The following is a 6,067-nucleotide window of genomic DNA, read 5'->3' on the forward strand; positions in this document are numbered from 1 at the left end:
CCAAGAGGCATTATTATGCTGGCAAACTTTTTGGGGGTCTTACCTTGGCTCTCTGAGTGCAAATTGTTCCACAACACAAAAACGCCATGAACAGTGGCAGGTGTTGGGTATATCACACTGCTTCATGTAGCTCACCTGTGAATGTAGGCTTTTTATTATATTTTAAAACAATTCCTTTTAAATTCCTTAAGCTTTTAACCACATATATTGAACTTCATTTTATACAACTATAGTTACAATTCAGCACAAATTATTAATGATTAATCCTTCAATCTGCTGTGTAAGCAATGTTTTGATTTTAATAAAATCCCAGATTTTTACTCCCTGGAGTAAGGAAGACAGTTTTTTTTTTGTTCCATACCCAGATATAATGAGTACATTCACTGAAGTGCATATAAATCCCATTGTGCTTATAATATTGACTGCAGAGGCTATTTTCTGAAGGATAGAGACAATCAGAATGCTACCTGCACCTGCACCCCTAAGGGTTTGTGTTGACCAATTCTAAATAACGTTTGCAGAGGAAAAAGACCTCTGATTGGAATAGGGCCTGCTGGATGGTATATAGAGGATGTGATAGCTGGACTTCCTTTCTTGTTGAGGTGTTTTCTACAAGAGTGGAACAGCACAGAGACAGTCAACGCTTTTTATTCCACTAAAAATAGTTTTTGCTTAGCAAGCGGTCTACAGCTTTGTTCATCTGACAGCCTGTAAAGCACACCTGGGATGCTTGTTGATGAAGGAAGCTATAAATAAGAAATTGGTACAGGATGGAAATTCATGGATCCCCCAGGATGATGATGATGATGATGATTTTTATTATTATTCTGTCATGAATAGCTTTCATTGATGTATTGGAGATTTAATGGGGGACTAAGAGGGTTACACCCAGTAAAACAGCCACCCTTGTGGTTCAGACACCTCACAGGGTACAATGAGTATTCCATGGAAGTGATTTTCAAATCTTTTCACACAATAGTAATTTTATCTGCACAATTTTCCACAAGAAAACAAACCAACCAAAAAAAACCCTATGTTCCATTCCGCTTGGAAACTCCTTGTTCCTTTCTTGTCATCATTAGCACAAGTGCTTCACTGTCCTTGTGCCTTATTTGACCAATCCGGTGCGGTCCTTTGAGGCACTGTGCTGTGTTATCCCAGGGCATTGACCCCTTTCTACTCTCGTGGCTATTTGGTCGAGCTTTTTATTCTTTGTTTAGAGTTATCCGTTCGCTGGATACATTTCGCTATAATTAATCTTCAACTTAAAACAAAATATCTCTTTGTTCCTAATTTTTTTTTTTTTAAGAAAATAAGTTTTAAAAACATTTTGCCATCCTGACTGATTAGCATTATACACTTGAATAAGCATTAAGACACTATATCAATTCAGCATTAAGACACTATATCAATTCAGCATTAAGTTTCATGGTTGGCAAGACTAGGGGGTGTGAGTTTATTAGGGTTTAAAGTACCTCCAGTTCCCTAAGGCACATGTCAGGCTCCCCCTTTGCTACCTTGTCCAAATCTACTGCCTGTACCAAAATGTCATTTGTAGCTCTAAACATTTTTTTGTCAAGCTAAAACAGTCCAACAATTCATCTTGGTGGTTATAGAGAGTAGTTTAAAAAGATTCTAAAAAATATATAACATCACTAAAATATTCAAATTCGAATTGGCTTTAGCGGCATGACAATAAAAAGAATTGTGTTGCCAAAACACATACATGGCATAACCAACAAAAATATATAGGCAAAGAAAACATATATATATATATATATATATATATATATATATATATATATATATATATATATATATATATATATATATATATAATGTAATATAATTAACATTACTTTTTTAAACTAATATCAACAACATGATCAGAATTCACACCAGGAAATATCTAATAATAAAAATAATAATAATAATAATAATAATAATAATAATAATAATAATAACTAGAATGGAAGTTTCTGGAGAAACTTTGTCTGCGTTGTAAAACACGACAGGTCATGGTCATTTGTGGATATGGCATACTTGGTTTTCTGTACAGGTTCTATAGTAAACATGACTATCTGCAGTATTTAAGGACACTATACTGTCAAACCTGCAGTTACAAGATTTGGCCACCAGAGGGCAAACAGAGAAAGTTGGAATGTGGCATTTTACTGGGCACTGCGCCTACATTTCAAATCCGATCACTACAAAATTTAATAACAACCAAATTCAAACATATTGGAAGAGCTGAGCGAAAGAATCGAGTTGATTGGTTGAAAACTGTAGGAGTAGGAGCTGTCCAGTTTTTAGCTGTCATTCTTGAAACAGCCAAATGTCCATATCTGGCTCTGGGAAGGTCGTAGGTCAACGAACCTCGCGCAGAGTGATAGAGAACCAATAGGTTTCTATACATGTTCAATTGTAACTATGACGCTATCTTGCTCCTAAAAGGAGTTATATGCTGTTTAATTTTGGGGGGTCATGACCAGTTACCCCCAAATCCAACAGTCCGATCGCCACCAAAAGTAATAGCTTCTCAAATAAGACAGAGTGCAGTACTTGTGCAAAGTTTTGAGTTGATCAGTTTAAAGCTCTAGGAGCAGATGCGTGCAGACAGAGAAAGTTGGAATGTGGCATTTTTCTGGGCACTGCGCCCACATTTCAAATCCGATCACCACAAAAATTAATACCAACTAAATTCAAACATATTGTAAGAGCTGAGCGAAGAAATCGAGTTGATCGGATGAAAACAGTAGGAGTAGGAGCTGTCCAGTTTTTAGCTGTCATTCTTGAAACAGATAAATGTCCATATCTAGCTCTGGGAAGGTCAAAGGTCAACGAATCCCGCGTTGACTTTTAGAGAACCAATGGTTTTCTATACATGTTCAGTTGTAACTATGACCCTATCTTGCTCCTAAAAGGAGTTATAAGCCGTTTAATTTTGGGGGGTCATGACCTGTTACCCCCAAATCCACCAGTCCGATCGTCACCAAAAGTAAAAGCAACTCAAGTGAGACAGAGTGCAGTAGTTGTGCAAAGTTTTCAGTTGATCAGTTCAAAGCTCTAGGAGGAAGAAACAGAGAGAAAACAAGGTCTGCGTTTTACAACGCAGACAATAATAATAATAATAATAATAATAATAATAATAATAATAATAATAATAATAACACCTTTGTAAAACAATTTTACATAGTGTCAAGAAAACGCTACACTTCAATGTAAAAACAAATTGCAGTCAGCCCATAGTTGCTTTTTTTATCTTTTGCATAATTACTTAGCTCTATAGCAGACTTTGCCATTCGCAACTTTACAAAACACGTGTTTTCACATCCAAAAATAGGTAGCCGTGGACTTGCGCAGTGTAGGGTGAAAATAGTCTGGTCATGCGATAACTAGTATAAATTGACTTGACACCAGTATACAAATTATTATAACTGATATTCTTTTGATATTTAAATTAGCTGTTTTCCCAAATCACATCGACAATAAGGATTTACTTTGTTGTTGGGTTTACAGAACTAACTGCTTAGCTGTTTTCTTAATTCAGCCTCCCGAGCGTTATAAACAGCTCTTCTTGTCCGTGAACAGGAAAATCAGCCTGGTTTGTGCCCAGGCGGGATTACATGATGTAATCACAGAGCCACAGTTGTGATGTGAAATCACCCCACTCTGAGCCTGTTGTGCGATTGGCTAATTCTACTGGTTCTACAGGCAGGGCTATCTCTGCAGCTCTACCAAACTTCACCAAGTAGTCCCACCTCTAGCCTCTGATTGGCACACTGGGACACCCCTCCAGTGGATAGTCAAGCAGTTGTTACAGGCAAATCTCAGATACTGTATTATTATTATTATTATTATTATTATTATTATTATTATTATTAATTAGCCATTTAGCAGATGCTTATATCCAAAGCGACTTACAGAGACTAGAGGGTGAACTATGCATCAACAACTGCTGCTGCAGAGTCACTTACAATGTGACCTCGGTTTTACATCTCATCCAAAGAATATCAAACTTAGGTAGCCAATGCTGGCTGTGTTGGGAACTAGAACTCGAACACACACAGTAGCGTTTTTTTTTTTTTTTTTTTTTTTTTTACTGGATATTTATTTATATAAGACCAATACAGATTAATTTAAGAGCAAATATATCAACTGTTACTGTAGATAATATACCATAAATTTGATTTTTCTTAAACCAACCCAATCAGTCCCTCGATCAAAATGACAATCTGTTGAATCACCATGACCAGTTGAAAACCAACACTACCAGTTCCATTAACAGCTCTGACCAGCTCAACAGCATACATCATGGATTTATGGTCGGTCCCATTAAATCTCGGGTTTAAATCTCATGTAACACATTGACTGACAACGTGGGTGGTTTAATGCAGAGTCCATGATTCTTATCAAGATGAAAATTGACAAAATACAAGCGCCCTACTGCACTAGCCTTGCTTCTGTCTTTTTACGCTCAAGTTATTTTGAAACCTCTAAAAATGGACTTCGGAGTATTGTTCGACATACATGAAACTGCATATTTGTATACAATATGTGATATAAGTTCTTGACAAATTGCATTCAACAAACAATTGGTTAGTTCTGTGTCCAGACTCCAGCTCTACAGAGTATGACATCAATCTGACATTCATTTTAAGTCTGGTTATATAACTGCTATAGTACAGTGAGTTCAGCCTATGGCAGCAGGAACAAGTTTCAAAGAACTAGTGAAAGACAGAGGATTCTCATTTTGCTAGACTAGACTGGACTAATAGGGAGATTGATCCAGACTAATGGGGCCCAAACCAGTGCATTCATAACTGGGATTGAGTCAAACAAGCTTAGTTCAAGATCCTTACCAAATAAACAGGTCTGTCAGCCCAAGTCTGTATGGCTGGAAGTACAGGCAATAAGTGTTACTTTTAAGAGCCCAGTACATATATCTATTTAATAATAATAATAATAATAATAATAATAATAATAATAATAATAATAATAATAATAATAATAATATGTTCTCCTGAAAAGTGATGAAATTAAAAGCTATTTTATCATGTATACTTGCATGCCTTTGGTATGTCATAGAATAAAACAAAGAAGCTGTGAAAAGAGATGAATTATTGCTTATTCTACAAAGATATTCTAAAATGGCCTGGACACATTTGTTGGTACCCCTTAGAAAAGGTAATAAATAATTGGATTATAGTGATATTTCAAACTAATTAGTTTCTTTAATTAGTATCACACATGTCTCCAATCTTGTAATCAGTCATTCAGCCTATTTAAATGGAGAAAAGTAGTCACTGTGCTGTTTGGTATCATTGTGTGCACCACACTGAACATGGACCAGAGAAAGCAAAGGAGAGAGTTGTCTGAGGAGATCAGAAAGAAAATAATAGACAAGCATGGTAAAGGTAAAGGCTACAAGACCATCTCCAAGCAGCTTGATGTTCCTGTGACAACAGTTGCAAATATTATTAAGAAGTTTAAGGTCCATGGAACTGTAGCCAACCTCCCTTGGCGCGGCCACAAGAGGAAAATTGACCCCAGATTGAACAGAAGGATAGTGTGAATGGTTGAAAAAGAACCAAGGATAACTGCCAAAGAGATACAAGCTGAACTCCAAGGTGAAGGTACGTCAGTTTCTGATCGCACCATCCGTCGCTTTTTGAGCGAAAGTGGGCTCCATGGAAGGACTCCACTTTTGACAGAAAAACATAAAAAAGCCAGACTGGAATTTGCTAAAATGCATATTGACAAGCCACAATCCTTCTGGAAGAATGTCCTTTGGACAGATGAGTCAAAACTGGAGCTTTTTGGCAAGTCACATCAGCTCTATGTTCACAGACGAAAAAATGAAGCTTTCAAAGAAAACAACACCATACCTACAGTGAAACATGGAGGAGGCTCGGTTATGTTTTGGGGCTGCTTTGCTGCGCCTGGCACAGAGTGCCTTGAATCTGTGCAGGGCACAATGAAATCTCAAGACTATCAAGGCATTCTGGAGCGAAACGTACTGCCCAGTGTCAGAAAGCTCTGTCTCAGTCGCAGGTCATGGGTCCTC

Source organism: Acipenser ruthenus, chromosome 13 (assembly GCF_902713425.1).
Source record: "Acipenser ruthenus chromosome 13, fAciRut3.2 maternal haplotype, whole genome shotgun sequence".
NCBI lineage: Eukaryota > Metazoa > Chordata > Actinopteri > Acipenseriformes > Acipenseridae > Acipenser > Acipenser ruthenus.